This window comes from Mirounga angustirostris, unplaced genomic scaffold, assembly GCF_029215605.1.
Source record: "Mirounga angustirostris isolate CCGP_5_RB_7025 unplaced genomic scaffold, mMirAng1.0.hap1 SCAF_5, whole genome shotgun sequence".
NCBI lineage: Eukaryota > Metazoa > Chordata > Mammalia > Carnivora > Phocidae > Mirounga > Mirounga angustirostris.
The window spans coordinates 115,323,862-115,339,662 of record NW_026991713.1 but is presented as its reverse complement, the minus strand read 5'-3'; the positions used below and the strand labels follow the sequence as shown (position 1 = coordinate 115,339,662).

Sequence of the window (15,801 nt, the reverse complement as noted above, 5' to 3'; positions counted from 1 at the left end):
TTAAACTTCAGAATTCCAGTAACTAGGCAACAGAACACAAGATAATGGGTTTGATGCAAATGCCAAACGGCAATTTTGTCAGGGTACAACGTGTAATTTATGATTCAGCTTCAAAAATCAGAGACTTACTTGAATTGCATTTGGCAAAGCTGTAGTATTAAAATTATTTAAACTATTTTATCAAGTCTAAAAGAAGCGGTCGTATTTTATATCATTTAGCATGTCATTGGTCTCCCCATAATAATAATATGAAATTGTTTTCTGCATACTGATTAGAACTGAAATTTTTATTTAAATTTGAGATAAATTAGAGGTACATAAACCTCTTTTGATTCAAAATATTTAGGTTTATTGAGAATTTACTTTAAAATTGCATTGTGGAAACGCTAGTAGCAAAAGAAAACATTTAGATCTTGACATTTCTTGGGCCAAAAAAAAAAGGGGGGGGGACAAAAATGTAAGATTTTTATCTGTGTTTGCATAGCTCTCATCTACCCCAGGATCTGTTCCATCAAATATTCATTCCTTCTCTTCTTTCTCATTCTCTGTCTCTGGCTTTGTCTCTGTCTCTGTCTGTCTCTCTCTGCTTCTCTCTCTCCACTAGGGCCATTCCTCAGCCTAGATACATAATGAAATCTTTAAAAAAAAAGAGCCCTTCTCCAACTTGCTTATCTCCATGGCCTCTGTCTTCTCTTCACAGCCAAACTTCTTGAAAGCATATTCGGTATTCATTGCGCTGGATTGATCTCTTCCCGATCTGCATACGCTGAGTCTGTAGCATCTTGTTCTGACTTCCCCCACCCTAATGGAATGGGCCTTTCCAATCTCATCAGTTATTATTAGTATCAGAAACATTTTAGTCTCTACATTATCAGCCTCTCTGTAATTTTCAACCCTGTTGGCAGATTCGTGTTTCTGGAAAACCCCTCCTTTGGCATCCCAAATACCATCTTTCTGTTACTCATCCTGTACCGTCCCATAGATCTGTAGTTCTCAATCCTGGCTGCATATTAGAATGACTTGGGTAATTTTCTTCTTCAGTGAGTGACATTTCTGTCCACCCACTTACTCAAGCCAAAAAATGTCGTGTTGCATTTCATTTCTCATTACTGAAATCCAGAAAATTAGTGGGACTTGTTCATTTTCCTCCCTCCTCTATGCTCCAGTAAAAATACTTGGTTTATAATTTTGCCTTTCTCGCGAGGCCGCAAACTCCTTGAGGTCCAGGATTATGTTTTAATTCATTTTGTATCTTTAGAGCCCTAACATACAGCAAGTGCTCAATAAATATTTATTAAATTAGTGTCATCTTGCTTTAATACCTCACAGTGTCCACAGAATCCATTCTAACCAGAGCCTGAAACAAGTAAATTTTGTCTGTTTGTTTGTTTGGACTTTTTGATAGGGATCTATTAGGATTACCTCCTTCATGGAACTGGGTGCATCTTCATATATCTCCTGTCTGATTAATTAACAGCTTGTGTTGGTAGATCTCTGTGATTCTTCTCTTTTGGGGGTTGAGGTTAGAACCTGGTTTTATTGGAACTAGCCTTTAAACCAATGTACATAATTTTCTTTTCTTTTTAAGATCTTATTTATTTATTTGACAGAAAGAGAGAGAGAGACAGCTAGAGAGGGAACACAAACAGGGGGAGTGGGAGACGGAGAAGCAGGCCTCCCGCCCAGCAGGGAGCCCGATGCGGGGCTCGATCCCAGGACCCTGGGATCGTGACCTGAGCTGAAGGCAGATGCCTAACAACTGAGCCACCCAGGCGCCCCCATCATTTTCAATAATTATTTGCTTTTTACTTTTTATAGGATTTGTAGTTTACAGTGCACTTTGGTTGATAGTCTTGAATTTTATCCATGATCCTAATGCTCTTAATACTTTTTGCCTTTGGGCCTGCTACAAATGAAACTATTCTGGTAGGCTCTTTTAAATATCCTTGAGAGGCTTTCAAGACAAAACAACTCAAAATTGCCCCCAAGAAATTAAAATTTCAACTAGAATCCAGGATTATACAAAGCAGTTTGAGGAATTAAGGCCATTCACAATCCTTTCAAGCGCCTTCCTAAGGTAACTACGCAGAATCCCTGCTTCATAATCTTACAGGCCACGCATTGGCAGCTGAATGATCAGGTCAATGGTGTGTGATCCGCTGCATATGGGATTAGTCAGTGATTCTCTAGATTTTAACATGTGGGTGCACATGTTTGGTTTGGTTTGTTTTTCTTTTTTTTTTTTCCCACTCTGTCACTTCTCTATGAATGTGAAAATTGTAACTGAGAAATGCTTACTATAGCTGTAGTAGCTATCACAGGTTGTAGTAGCTATCACAGGTTGAGAATGCACTTATTCTGATTTCTATAAATGAGAAACAGCTATTAAGCCAAATCATTAATTAAAGTCGTGGTCACACTTTCCTTAGTCAAATATAATCACAGGTTTGACCTGTGAGCTCCTTGATTTTATAATGCCGTAATTGCTTATCAGTAGGACATACTATTCTCAATTTCATGGATATTCAAATAATCTGGGCAATCTGAGCAAGACACAAGCCTTAGGCAACACCTTCACAGATGAAACAACTTCTGGTTCTATTTAAACCAACAAACATTATCTTTACAGACAGTCCTGCAACACTGGAACATAAAGAAAGGTTTGCTGAAAGGGTTTCCTTATTTAGCCCAAGTTCAACTGATATGTGATATACAGTGAGACACTCCAGCAAAGTTGGTTATCAGGGTAATTTGAAGATCACTTTCCCGTTACTTTCTTTTTGTTGTTGTTAAGGTTATCATTGAGAGAACCTAAGCCAAGTGTGCAGGGCTGGCTTTCTGCTATTTTTTTTTTTTTTTTAAGTAGGTTCCGTGCCCAGCATGGAGCCCAACAAAGGGCTTGAACTCACAACCCTGAGATCAATATCTGAGCGGAAATCAAGAGTCAAGACGCTTAACCGACTGAGCCACCCAGGCACCCCCTATTACTTTCCACTAAAACAATAATCAATAGACTACAGTAAGACCTTTTTCGCAAAAGAGTTTATGGCACTGACTTAATCCATAGTTTGTTGGGTGGATAGTTTTAAATAACACATAGCTCCTGAAATTTTTCTGGAGTTTGATGTTTCATAATATTTGAAGCTTCCATACTTTTCCAGCAAAAGGAGAACCATTTTATATATATTGACTTTAACAAAATTTAAAGGGACAATTTATATCTGAAAACAATCGTCTGAAAATTAAATAACAATAACAGTCCCGGCTCCTACAAACAGACACTGAGTATAGTGGTAATCTTTTAATATTCAAGATTCAAACTCTTCTAAATGAGTTGCAACTGAAAAATGTATCATTTTTCCGTCAATTTTATTAATTCCACAAATAAGGTATTCATATGTCAGCCTCCTATTACATTTGTATCTGCAGTGTTTTGATGCACACTGTTTACTCCCGTATTTTTCAAAAAGCTTTTAGTTAGCAGCTCAAAGGGCAGCAAACAAGTAACCCCATGTGTGATAAGGGAGGCATCTTTTTACAGCAGCCTTCACCGAATCTCCACACTGATTATGTAGCCAGGATTTTGCTTTTGTTTGGTTGTTTTCGTTTATTTTCTGGCTTTTTCCATGTGTAAGAGAGCACAACGGTAATCAAAGTGTGATAGAAAGCTTGAAGTTCTTTTCAAGTTAGAGTCATGCTGATGCTGTGGTTGGTGGGTTTTGTCCTTTCTTTTAATGGTGCCCTATGGTGTAATGATTGTGGTGTAGCACATTCAAAAGAAATGAACCCTGTTCCCTAGAAGTTTGTTTCAAATCAAGGGGAATGAACAACCAACCATTGATAAGTAACCAATGGGCATGCGTTTGAGTTGGAGCAAATGCCATTGTTCTTTGGGGCCATTAGGTATCCTGCAAAGCATTGTTCTAGAATCCTGAAGATTCACTCTACTTGCTTCTACTCCCGCTTATACCTAAGATGAGCATTCTTATCCATTACTGCAGCACATCTTTCTGGCTGTTAACTGAATTAAAGTTCATTTTTAAAGTGAACTATTAATATTTGTTCTCTGGGGCGCCTGGGTGGCTCAGTCGTTAAGCGTCTGCCTTCGGCTCAGGTCGTGATCCCAGGGTCCTGGGATCGAGTCCCACATCAGGCTCCCTGCTCGGCGGGAAGCCTGCTTCTCCCTCTCCCACTCCCCCTGCTTGTGTTCCCTCTCTCGCTGTGTCTCTCTCTTCAAATAAATAAATACAATCTTTAAAAAAAAAAAAAAATTTGTTCTCTACAAGGAGAAGCTGTTACATATATCATTTATATATCTACCCGTGGGTTTAGAATTAAAAGTTAGAAGTCATTTTATGAGCAGGAAACCATTTACAACACATAATGGAAACAATAACCGCAATTACGGTTCTGGCTTCTCTTGCAGTAAGTGATGTGTATGACTTTCATCTCCGGCTGTTCATAGCCTAAAATTTGAAGCTTTTGAGATTTTGAATATGGGTTCCAACACGTAATTTGTGGCAATTACAAAGAATAAGAATTCATTCATTATACAGTATCTACATTTTCAACTTTTTTTTACATTACAAAGTAAAAAGAATCAGTCATCTGATAAAAAAAAATGTGTGGGTAATTCAAAATAAACCCCTTATAAATGTCTTCAAATTGTTTTGCTTGCAAAGTGTGAATTTCTATTTCATATCCAAATTTCTTCCCCATTAAACAAACCGTATGTGTGCAGTGGTGGTAACATTTGTCTTATTTTAGCTCTCCAAGTGATAAGGGCCATTTTATAGGCATTTTCTTTAAGCATTAAGACAACCATGCATTTAAGAAACCCTTGATACAGCAAGAGAAGCCTGGGTGGCTCAGTCAGTTAAACATATGACTTCAGCTCAGGTCATGATCTTAGGGTCCTGGGATCGAGCCCCGAGTCGGTCTCCACGCTCAGCGGGGAGTCTGCTTGTCCTTCTCCCTCTCCCTCTGCCCCTTACCCCGCTTGTGTGCTCTCTCTCTCTCAAATAAATCAAATCTTTAAAGAAAAGAAAGAAATCCTTGATACAACAAATCTTGCTCTTTAAATGCTCAGCCAAGCTTTGGGTTACTGTTTGAGATCACATACAAATGTTCCTTAAACTTCTCACATACTCAGTGAGTTTGGAAGTTGAAATCCAAGTGATTGGGTCAGTGTGTGGAGAATCCCTACAGCAGCTCCCAGTTCTCCTGCTGGCCCTTGGCAGGCAGCCTCCTGGGCTCCCGTGTCCCCCTCATCCCTCGCCCCACACCCATCCCGCACACACTGTGTTTCTCTTTTATCAGTGAAGTTGGGTCAGCACCTCTAATATGATGTGGGGATTTGCGGTACTTATTTTGATAATTTGGTATTGTTTTAAAGAATTTTAAAAAATATTTTCATTATGATATAAAGTAATTTTTAAAGGAATACCTAATAGGGAGCATAGATCCATTCAATGACTCTAGTTTTCTTCATGTCAGATTAGAGCATACTGCTGACAAAACTGATCCTTATCCTAAGCCAATACCTGTCACCTTCCAGTAGAATATAAATTTGTAAGATATTTTATGGCTTTTGAAGAGTTTTCAAGAATAGGTATCTTCCACAAAAAGTGACTAGATTAAAATGTTCGCCTTAAAATACATTGTTTCCTTTTCTGTTTTTCTGTTTTTCCATTTAAAACTTTTTTCTCCAAAGTTCATTAAATATATGTAAAATAAAACAAGTATGTTTTATTACAAATTATCCAAAATACTTTCTCATTAGGTTACTTGTCAAATTCTGAATCAATAACCTATGTCTTCCCAAGTTAATGATGATCAACATTCCCCATGGCTTCCCATTAACATCAATGTAAAAATCAACAGGATCATTGAGATCCACTTTGGATAGAAAGCACAGGAGGAAATAGATTTCAAATCAAAATTATTTTACATCAAGAGTTTAGATTTTTACAACACACATATCATCACCTTGTTTTCTTCATTTTTAGTTTTTACAAATATTTAGTTACTTTCAGTGAAATGTTACTACTAAAAATACTATGTGTATATAAAAGAGAGCGAATGATAAAGTAAATGTGGTAAAATACTAGCAACTGAAGAATTTGGGGAAGGGCACATGGGAATTCTTAGTACTATTCTTGCAACTTTTCTTTACGTTTCAACTAATTTCAAAATGAAAGGTGGCACAGTTTCTTCTTTCACTATGATAAAAATACTCAACTCACCTTGAGTAGTGATAGCACCCTAAATCCCAGATTTTCAGCCTTTAAAATGTTCTTCCTAGAATGAAGATGATTAGAATGAGTGACTTCTCAATGGTTTCTTTCCACTGTGGGCAGTGTTTCCATAAATGTGCACACTCATATGAGCAGTTGGTGAGTAGGAATTCTTTTACTAAAAGGCAGACGTCAGGGGATAAATGTGTTTATGTGGCTTCTTTCCCCTTGCACATGTTCTGTCAACAGAATGTTTATGCATTCATTCATTATGTTTCACAACACATTCAGGCAGTTTGGGGCTTTTGAAATGTTTGAACCAGAAGAAACCTAAGTAGATCATCTATGTGTCACAGATAAAAATGACTTCTTGTGACTTGCTTGAAGTCACACACTGACGAAACAGAGCCAGGACCAGAATCTGGGTCTTCTGATAAGTATCTGGGGTTCTTCTCACAAATAAGGAAAGTTGAGAAGAACCAGGGACCTAACAAAATAATCTCTCATGCGGAAGAAAAGGAAAGAGAAAGAGAGAGGGGAAGGAAGGAAAAGAGAGAGAGAGACAGTCTTTCACCTGAAAGGCCAAGGGGGATCCACATAAGGCAGGAAAGAAGGAACTGGAGAGAGCATCAACATTGGGGCACGTGGCAGTGGTAGCAGAGACTGGGACCCTGGAGGAAGCAGAAACCACCTGAAAAGAAGGACGTAGAACTAATGGAACAACTGAAAAAGAAAATATAGCACCAGCAAAGAAACCCTAAGATATGACTTCAGGGTTAGAATGGAAAGGCAGAGAGACTATTTTCTATGCCCTAAAGGACAGGGACTCTACCTTTTTGTCTTTATTTCTACCTTCCCCAGGCCCACCTTCTTCTAACACATAGTAGGTGCTCCACGAATGTTTGAGGAAATGTGGCATCTTCTACAATGGTCTATCCAGAGTGACACAAACATAGGTGAATTCCTAATACCATCCCTGGATTAAAATCCTCTATCAAGTGGACTATCCTTCTAAAAATAAAAGAGATACTGATTTATGACTTCCAAACAGCAAACTCAAGAAAATAAATATTGAGGATCAGCTATACCAGCTGTTAAAATTTTTCTGGAATCTAAAATAGCTGGAACTATGGAACAGTGTTAAACGATAGACTCACCTACATAAAAGGGATATGACTTCATTTCAGAGGTGTAAGTTCAGTGAAAGACTCCATTATCCCCAGTCGCTACATATGCCCACCTTTTATAAAAGAAAAATATCATTTGAGCCAAATTCCTTGATTGAAACCCTGGTGATGTCAGGAAAATCTTTTTGAAACTTCAGACTCAGCTAAAACTATCAGGTGGTAGTAGAAAGTATTCTCCCATGGTACAATGATGAGGTGGTACTTTTGGGGGTTAGGTAGGACCTGTCTGTCTTCTACATGGTGATGCAGTCTGTCTTCACAAATATGTGGAAATTAAACAACATATTCCTGAATGACAATGGGTCAAATGGAAATGGAAAGAAAAATCAAAGACTATCTTGAGACAAATGGAAATGAAAACGCCACATACCAAAACTTACGGGATGCAGCAAAGGCAGTTCTAAGGAGAGGGACGTTTATAATGATAAACACATGTATTAAGGGGAAAAAAGATCTCAAAAAAGCAAATTTAGCTTTATACCTCAGTGAACTAGAAGAAGAAACAAGCTAAGTCCAAAGTTAGAAGGAAGGAAATAACAAAGATCGGAGTAGAAATAAATGAAATAGAGACTAAAAGGACAATAGTAAAGAACAATGAAACTAGGAGCTGTGGTTTTTTTAAAAAATAAATAAAATTGACAAACCTTCAGCTAGACTAACCAAGAAAACAAGAAAGAGGACTGACGTAAATAAAATTAGAAATGAAAAAAACTTTACAACTGATATCACAGGAATACAAATGATCATAAGAGACTACTATGAACAGTTCTACACCAACAAATTGGAAAACCTAGAAAAAATGAACAAATTCTTAGAAACATACAACCTACCAAGACTGAATCATAAAGAAATAGAAAATATCATCAAGCCAATTACTAGTAAAGAGATTGAATCAGTAATTAAAAATCTCCTAACAGAGAAAAGTCCAGGACCATATGGTTTCATTGGTAAATTCTACCAAACACGTAAGAATTAATATCAATTCTTCTCAAACTCTCTCAAAAAAATAAAAGAGGAGGAAACTTCAAACTTAATTTACGAGGCGCACATTACCCTGATACCAAAAACCAGGCAAGGACACTACAAGACAAGGAAATTACAGACCAAGATCCCTGATGAACAATAGATGCAAAAATCTTCAACAAAATATTAGCAAACCAAACCTGACAACAATATGTTAAAACTACCATACACCATAACCAAGTGGGATTTATTACAGGAGCACAAGGATGGTTCTACAGACACAAATCATTAATGTGATATACCAATTAACAAAGTGAAGCAGAAAAGGCATTTGACAAAATTTAACATCCATTCATGATAAAAAGTTTCAAAAAAGTGGTTATAGAGGGAACATACCTCAACATAATAAAGGTCATATAGGACAAATCCACAACTAACATACTGAAAGGTAAAAAGCTAAGAGATTTTCCTACATGATAAGGAACAAGACAAGGATGCCTGCTGTCACCACTTTTACTCCACATGGTCTTGGAAATTCTAGCCAGAGTGATTAGGCAAGCAAATGAAATAAAAGGCATTCAAATCGGAAAGGAAGAAGTAAAATTGTTTCTATTTGCAGATGACATGAAATTACATGTAGAGAACTCTAAAGACTCCACCAAAAAATTATGAGAACTAATTCAACAAATTCAGTAAAGTTGCAGAATACAAAATCAATATAAAAAATCAGTTGCATTTCTATACACTAACAACAATCTGTCAGAAAAAAAATTAAGATAGTCCTATTTACAATAACATCAAAAAGAATAAAATACTTAGGAATAAAATTTAACCAAGGAGGTGAAAGATCTGTATACTGAGAACTATAATACATTAAGGAAAGAAGTTGAATAAGGTACAAATAAATGGAAGAATTAATATTGTTAAAATGCCCAAAGCAATTTAGAGATACAGTACAGTCCCTAACAAAATTCTGATGGCATTTTTCACAGAAATAGAACAAACAACCTCAAATTTGTATTGAACTACAAAACACTTCAAAAAGCCAAAGCAATCTTAAGAAAGAATGAAGCTGGAGACACCACACATCCTGATTTCAAACTACATTACAAAGCCATAGTAATCAAAACAGTGTGGTATTGGAATAAAAACAGACACATAGATCAATGGAACAACATAGAGAGCCCAGAAATGAACCCAAGTATATATGGTCAATTAGTTTTTGACAGGGGTCCCAAGAATACACAAAAGGGAAAGGATTGGCTCTTCAATAAATGGTGCTGGGAGAACTGGGAGGCCATATGCAAAAGAATGAAATTGGACCCCTATCTTATACCATACACAAAAATCAACTCAAAATGGATTAAAGACTTGAACACAAGACCTGAAACTGTAAAACTCCTAGAAGAGAACCTAAGGGGTAACTCCTTGATACCATTCTTGGCAATAATTTTTTGGATTTGATACCATAAGCAAAGGCAGCAAAAACAAAAATAAACAAGTGGGACTACATCAAACTAAAAAGCTTCTGCCCAGCAAAGGAAACCATCAACAAAACGAAAAGGCAACCTATGCAATGGGAGAAAATATTTGTCAATCATATATCTGATAAGGGGTTAATATCCAAAACATATAGAACTCATACAACTCAAGAGCAAAAAAAAAAAAAAAAATCTGATTAAAATGTGGGCAAAGGATCTGATTAGACATTTTCCAAAGACACACAAACGGCTAACAAGTACATGAAAAGATGCTTGACATCATTAATCATCTGGAGAATGCAAATCAAAACCACAATGAGGTATCACCTCACTGGTTATATGGCTATCATTAAAAAAGATAATAAGTGTTGGTGAAGATATGGACAAAAGGAAATCCTTGTGCATTATTGGTGGGAATATAAATCACTAACCACTATGGAAAACAGTATGGAGGCTTCTCAGAAATTAAAAATAGAACTGCCATATGATCTAGCAATCCCACTTCTGGGTATATATCCAAAGGAAATTAAACAAGATCTCTAAGAGATGTCTGCACTCCCATGTTCATTGAAGCATTAGTCACAGTAGTGGAAACAACAATAGTGTCTGTCAAAAGATGAATGGATAGAGAATATTACACACACACACACACACACACACTACATACCCCCATGGAATATATTTAGCCATGAGAAAGAAAGAAATCCTGTTAATTGTGACAACATAGATGGAAACTTGAGGGCATTATGCTAAGTGAAAATCAGAGACTAGAATGGTGGTTACCAGTGTCTGGGAGCTTCGGGAATTGGGGAGATATTGGTCAAAGAGTACAGTTCCAGTTTGAAGATGAGTAAGTCCTAGGGACCTAATGTACAATGTGGTGATTACAATCAATAAAACTGCACCATATTCTTGAAAGTTCCTAAGAGAGTAGATCTTAAATGTTCTCACCACAAAAAAAGAAATGGTAGTTAGTGATGTGATGGAGGTGCTAGCTGACTATGGTGGTAATCATTTTGTAATATGTAAGTGTATCAAGTCAGTACATCATACACCTTAAACTTCCACAATGTTATATGTCCATTATATCTCCATGAAGCTGGGGGAGGAAAAAGAAGATAATTTCCCTGGGAAAGTCAGTCAGAATCCAGCTTCAGGAATGGATTCTTTTTTTTTTTTTTTAAGGTATTTTTAAGTAATCTCTACACCCCCCATGGGGCTCAAATTTACAACCCCGAGATCAAGAGGCTTATTCTCTGCTGACTAAACTAGCCAGGTGTCCTCAGGAATGATTGCTAAGGAAGATAGTGATAGCACATGACCAGGAGAACATGTAGAAACAAATAAGAAAGAGACAGGAACAAGTTAACTTGACATCGGGGATGTTTTCAGTGAAGAGCTTTTCCTCTGCTTAACTCTGATCTCTAGCTTCATGAATCTTCAGCAATATCACAACAAGGGACGGGGGTGTGATGTTATCTCTGAGCCCAAGAAGAAGTTAAATTATGTTTATTATTATCTGTTCCAGAATAATAACACTCCTCATAGTAGCTGGCAGTCATTGTGTAATGTGTTAGGCATAGATCTACTTTATTTCCCCTCCGAACTATCTTCTTAAGTAGTTTAAGATCTAGTCAAAGAAACGCACATGCAACAATGTGCTATCATTTTCACCTATCAAAGATACCAGAAAAAGGTTTTTAATGAGAATATTCAGTGCGGGCGAGGATGCAGCAAGTGCGTACACATAGGAGTATGTATGCAGTGCTGATTAGAAAGCACATTGCTGCAAGCTTTAAAAGCAATCAATCTAGAAATGCTCATCAGGAGCCTGTAAAACATTTATGAGTTGACCAGCTCATCTGTCCTAAAGATAAAATCCAAAATACAGAAAAACTTGGTGCACAAAGATGTACATCAGAGCACTATTTAAAATAGATAGGGGGCACATGCCTGGCTCAGCTGGTGGAACATGGGACTCTTGATCTCAGGGTCGTGAGTTCAAGTCCCACGCTGGGTATAGAGATTACTTAAAAAAAATAAAAAATAAATAGTTAAAGAAATAATCTAAAATGTCCCCAAATAAGAAAATGGAATAGAAAACTACAGTATATAATCTTTGGTAGCCATTCAAATAATGTTCATGAAAATATATTAATTACGTGTTCTCCATTCCATTTTGTCAAAGGAAATAAGGTAAAATTAAAATTGAATAAACAGCATAATTTTTGTTATCAAAAATATTATGCATAGAGAAAGACTAAAAAGATTCCCCTAATTGTTAAGCATTTAGAGGAGATGAATTTGTATGTGAATTTTGAGGTCTTCATAGTTTTTCCGTATTTTAAATTTTATATGAGCATGTATTATATTTATAATCAGAAGCTGAGGATTACGCATGCACACATGATTTATTGTTTTCACTCCAGTCTTCCTCTATCTGGAAAACAGGTTTTCAAAATGACTTTTAACAAAAGGAATCCAGAAAGCTCATGTATTCCTCTGTTGGGGCTGCCATAAGATATCACAGACTGGGGAACTGAAACAACAGAAGTTTATTTCCTGACCGTTCTGGAAGCTAGAAGTCTAAGATCAAAGCAGGGACAGGTTTGGTTTCTCTGAGGCCGGACTCCTGGACTTGCAGATGGCTGCCTTCTCCCTGTGACCTCACATGGCTTTCACTCCGCGCAGTCGCCTCCCTGGGGTCTCACCCTGTGGGATTCCAGCCTTGCCCTGATTTCCTCATTTGACCTTAATTACCTCCTGAACGGCCCAATCTCCAAATTCACATTGGATTTGAGGGCTTCAACCTATGAACTTGGGGGTGGGGAGGGGACAGTTCAATCTTTAACACGCAATCATTTATTTAACATGCTCAGGTCTCCCTAGAAACTGAGCTCCATAATAGAGAGGTGAGTAAAAGTGCTTGTCCTCTTGGAGTTCCCATCTAACAAGAGAGGGCGAATAATAAACCAGTAAAAATGCTAGAAATGCCGTGAAAGAATTTAAAACATGATGGAGGAGGGATAGAGAGTGACCAGCAGAAGAAGGAGGGTTGTTGAATTAGTCTGGGTGATGGGGGAAGGTCTCTCTGAGGAGGTCAGAGTCCATCCTGCATCGTGTGACAGTCTGGGCGGAGGGGGCAAAGCTCACGTTCCCACCCACCTTCCAAGCCACGTGGAAGCTTGCAGCCTCTCAGCCTATGGGAGCCACATTTCCATGCTGCTGTGTGAGGCTGAGGACTCAACTTTTTCATCGAGACTCTCTCCTGCGGTGACATTTTAGCCCTGTACCTAGGCCAGAGCTGTGGGTCGGGGCACCTTCCATGGGCTTTCTTGCCACCGTGTCCTTTTTCCAAATCACACTGAAAACTCAATGAAAAACAAGCAAGCTCTCGACTCAGGCATGAAGCCACCTTAACATCCAAGTCTTCTGATTTCCCTCACTTCCTTGATTTATACTTAAATAATTATTCACCTGCCCTTCTCAAAAGGGAACTCAGAGCAGAGGTAATATATGCTAAACAGTCCTTTACTGCAGTTAATAACTCCACTTACCTTCTGCTCTAAATGTATTTTTAAGGTACAGGGCATAGCAGAGGACTTTCTTAAGAGTTATACGAGGGGCGCCTGGGTAGCTCAGTTGGTTAAGCGACTGCCTTCACCTCAGGTCATGATCCTGGAGTCCCTGGATCGAGTCCCGCATCGGGCTCCCTGCTCGGCAGGGAGTCTGCTTCTCCCTCTGACCCTCCCCCCTCTCATGTGCTCTCTCTCATTCTCTCTGTCTCAAATAAATAAAATCTTTAAAAAAAAAAAAAAGTTATACGAGCTTCGTTTCTCCACTTATGCTTAAAAACAACTAAGTATCTTGACGTCATAACCGCTATAAAAATACATAATCTGTTTTAGGCAGGCTCATTGTACTAAAAATGCTTTATAAATCCTGAGTAATAGGATGTTCTCTCCGTTGGTTTGCCTGGAGTCCATAATACTAACAAGTATCTTTGAGGGGGGCCCGTTGTTTTCCAAGTTACTCATCTCTGTTCTGTCTGACCTGCCACAAAAGCGTTCCGTGGATTTTGACACAGGCAAATAGAAATGACAAATGCATTGATTTAGACCTTAACCTTGTGTGCTTTCTATACAAAACCTCTTCTGAACTTTGCAGTTGTCATTTAAGCTGTAATGTGCTGTCAGCCTGATGTGTCTACTAGTAAAGTCATTCTGGGTCTGCATATTGCTCCCAAGGTTACCTTCAAATGCAAAAGCTGTGAAACTTCCAGACATTGTTTCTATTTTTATGTACTGGCTAAACTAAATGACCTTCAGGTGATCTACCTTTTAGGCCAAAGGGCACTGCCAAATTTTTACATATTAGTTTTTTGTATTAAAAATGTACATTTAGTTTTCCTGGTGACACCCTTGAAATGAGATTTCAATTTCATAAGACTCCAAAATACTGATTAAAAGTTTAGGCTTGGGTGCCTGGGTGGCTCAGTTGGTTAAGCGACTGCCTTTGGCTCAGGTCATGATCCTGGCGTCCCGGGATCGAGTCCCACATCGGGCTCCCTGCTCAGCAGGGAGTCTGCTTCTCCCTCTGACCCTCTTCCCTCTCGTGCTGTCTCTCATTCTCTCTTTCTCAAATAAATTTAAAAAAAAAAAAGTTTAGGCTTATCAAATGCCCCACCTGCCATTGGCTAATTGCTCCACAAAGTTGCTGGAAATAAATTCTCTTTCTCTGAACTCCTTATAATACATTGTACATATTGTTTATCTATCATATGTTACCTTGCATTTTGAGTATTTATTTACTAACCTTATCACTCAAGTTATATCTTAAATCCACTGAGGACAGGGAGTTTGTGTTAAAACATCTCTTTATCACCCATCACGGTGCCTTATTATGAGATGTTTAATGAAAATCTTTAATGAATTAAAGAATATATTAAAATAATAATGAAGGGGCCCCTGGGTGGCTCAGTCAGTTAGGCTTTCAACTCTTGATCTCAGCTCAGGTCTTGGTCTCTGGGTTGTGAATTCAGGCCCCACATTGGGCTCCGTCCTGGGCGTGGAGCCTCCTTAAAAAAAGATTTTTTTTTAAGTTAAAATAATAATGAAAAGAGCCTGTCATTTTATATTTATGAATGGTGCAGGATATTCTGCCCAAGTCAAGAGTTGTTTCATACGCTTCCCAGTGATAGCTGCTTGGTCACCTGAGAACCGGTGAGTGCCAAGCATGGGAGCATGACTACAAGTCTTCCAGGGGTCATGCATGTCCCCTTACAAAGTGTAGCACTGGGGGAGGGGCACAGTGTGAGGGAAGAGTCATAAACAGAACAAGAGCACAGCTCTTCATGCCCCTTTAGCAAAAAAAATCATCAACATCTGTGTTGTTCGGGCACCATGATCTTAACACTAATTGTTATTTGTCGTTTTTATTTTATGCATCTTATAGTATACTCAACAGCAACTGATTATTAATGTACCAGATAGATTTACTTTGTTAGATGGAGATCATTTCCTCCATGTGATAAATGAGGCAGTGGGAGATTACAGAGTAAAAGAAATTTCCAAAGGATTATATGGCTAGTTAAGAGGCAGAGCTCGGATATGAACCTTTGTGTTCTTGGTTCTAAATCCACTTGTTGTTCCTATGACCCACTTGTCCACCTACTAACAATGTAAATGTCACGGTGACTGAGAAGTTAAGTAAATGTTCTTGAGAGATCCATTTCTGAAACTAGATCAAAAGTTTAAATTGGGGGAAATGTAACTCTAAGATATACCTAATTGATATTCTATAAATTCTGGAGTGTAACTTTATTACTGCTTGTTACCAACATGTTCTCTTGCATTTTGAAAGCCTAAGATGTCTATAATTCTGGTATAGAGACTAGAAACTTTTTATTATTACCCTGAGCCACCGCTGACTTTA

The 15,801-nt window shown here is 38.0% G+C and overlaps 1 protein-coding gene across 1 annotated transcript in view; it reads left to right on the top strand.

Moving 5' to 3' along the window:
- The window catches only part of MYO3A (myosin IIIA), a 221,124-nt gene that overhangs the window by 123,391 nt on the left and 81,932 nt on the right, over positions 1 to 15,801 (top strand). The window lies entirely within an intron of this gene.